Below are 2,446 nucleotides of genomic sequence, written 5' to 3'. Positions count from 1 at the left end.
AATACCAAAATGTTGACAGTATTTGTTAATGAATGAGCGAATTATCATCAACTTTTGCTTTTCCTCCTTTTTTACTTTTCTACCGCTTCGAGGTTTCTGCACGGAGTGCATTCCGTACGGGTTTTGTGATTCGAAAACGTCATTCGACCCACCTAACCCTCCCATGTAGGTGTTTCTTTATGCCGGGATGCGTGCACCAGGCACTCTTGGGGGAACTCCCTAGTAGCAATGAACAAACGGGTCACAACTCAACAAAGCCGTTTCCGTATGGCAGCAAGTGCCACCAGCGGTCCAAACGGAGGGCTGAAAGGTGACAACAGTCCTCCATTTGCCTGGGGGGGGGGGACACAGAAAGTACAGGGGGCTCTGGAGGAAGCTGTGGAGGCGAGAGAGGAGTCCCACTTCTCTTCCTCGGCGAAGTACAGAGGCAAAGTCTTCGACCGAGGGTGGGCAGGGGGTGGGAGGCTTGGGGGAAGTATGAAGCCTCGGGGGGCAGCACCCTTCCCAGAAATCACCGCAGGCTTTCCAGGCAGCGGCGAGTCCCCCTGGAGGCCTGGGACGCACCCTGTGCACCCAGCTCTAGGGTTTCCTTGCGCCAAGTTCAACTCTTGTGGCAATAGTTAGTTCCGCTAAGGTTGGGATTCTCCAAAGAGACACAAGAAAAAGAGAAAGAAGCTACAAACGATGGTCAAGAAACGAGGGTAAATGGGTAGTTGCCTACCTGGAGGACAGAAGCAGTGGTCAGGGTGGGGAGCCTGAGGTGGTGCAGTCTTTGGCACTGACAGGAGGCAGGCTGTGTCCCTGTCTGGGAGGACGCTGATGGAGGACTTGGGCCATGGTCACCCACATGGAAAGTCCCAAGAGGCTGGTGACAGAGCCAGCATCCCAAGGGATGAAAGGGAGGGACCAGGACTGGAAGTCAACCAGCAATAGCCAGGGGGGCCAGGAGACTGTGTCACCCACCGGGGGAGCGTGGGAAAGAGCTGGGGTGTCAGAAGAAGGTGGAAGGAGAGATGTGAGCAAAAATGGTGCCTACCCACCTACTGGTTGTGAGAACCCACTGGTTGTGAGAGGGGTGCCTTCCACAGGGAGGGCTTCGTGGGAAGCAGAGTCCTCGGGGAGCCAGGGACGATCACAGGATGCTGAGGTCCGGACCACAGGCGTGTGTGTGCTCAGAGGGCCTGAGGCGCAGAGGAGTGACAGGGTGTCCGATCGGCGATGTCGAGAGGAGTGCGAGTTCTGGTAGAAGCAGACGGTCCCGGGGAGCTGGCCCCCTTTCAGGATGGAGAAAGAGGGGTGTGAAGAAACTGGAGACAATTAGCCCCAACTGGCGTCTCAGAAGTCCAACCCGAGTTCAGAGTGCGCAGTAGGGATGGGGTTCGTGAGGGCTGGCTATGGGGGGGCAGCCTAAGTCATCACTGTGGGCTCTTTCGGGGCTCAACTACCTGGCCATGGGGGCGTACCTAGCATCACCAGGAGCAACAGAGGAATTGAGTCCTGCAGCAGGCTCTGGGAGAACAGCCCCAGGGCGTGGGAGCAGGGCCGAGGGGCCCCCACATCCCACAAGGAGGAGACAGAGTGTGGGGTGCCTTCCCCTCTCTCCATGAGGCCCTGATGGCCCCACGTAGACGGCACATGGCGGTCCTGACTCACTGGCCCTGGACCGCATCCCCCCTTCCCAAGCATTCCAGTGCATTTTAATGCAGTGCTGGACTTGTTAAAAGAGTAAATTTAGCTTTTATAAGGAGAAGCAGCCGGGCTTGGTCAGGGAGGCTGAGGCGGGGCCAAGGGTTCCATGGCAACCCCCAGCCAGCCAAGGAAGAAGCCTCCTGGCGCCGTCCTCACCTGCCACCCCGTCGTCCCATCCCCCAGTGAGAGCTGGGTCGGGGGGAGAGGATGAACCGAGAGGAGATGCACTTCCACAAGGTCCCACCAGCCACGAGTCTGCGGGCGAACAGCCCTCTGCTCCTCGCTGGGCCTCACCTGTGAAACGGGCACAGCGTGCCACCACTAACCATGTGGCCAGGCATGTCTCAGAGCGACACAGAGGGCCAGGCCCCTCGCTTCCCAGCTGTGTGAGTCATTGCCCCAGGAGGTCCCCTCCCACAATATGAGAATGGGGACGGGGGTGAGGGGTGAGGAGTGTGGGAGGGCCCTCAGCTCAGGCGCTCAAGCCATAGACCCCAAGTGAAACTCAGGGAGGAACGGTCAGGTGGAAGCACCCCAGACCACTGAGAAGTCTACGGAAGGTCCATGAGGCTGTTGCAGGTCCTACAGCCAAAGCCAGCCACCTGGAGCCAGGTGCCTCCCAGCAACGGGCCTGCCTCAGTGTCCCTGTCCGGCAGGGAGCAGCCTGCAGGCCACGCAGAGAGAGATGAGTCCAGTACGCAGCCCCCAGGGCCCTCGGTCAGTCCCGCTCCTGGGGTCCATCTGGACTTCATGCCCT

Source organism: Phyllostomus discolor, chromosome 9 (genome assembly GCF_004126475.2).
Source record: "Phyllostomus discolor isolate MPI-MPIP mPhyDis1 chromosome 9, mPhyDis1.pri.v3, whole genome shotgun sequence".
Lineage (NCBI taxonomy): Eukaryota > Metazoa > Chordata > Mammalia > Chiroptera > Phyllostomidae > Phyllostomus > Phyllostomus discolor.
This window is presented reverse-complemented; position numbering follows the sequence as displayed.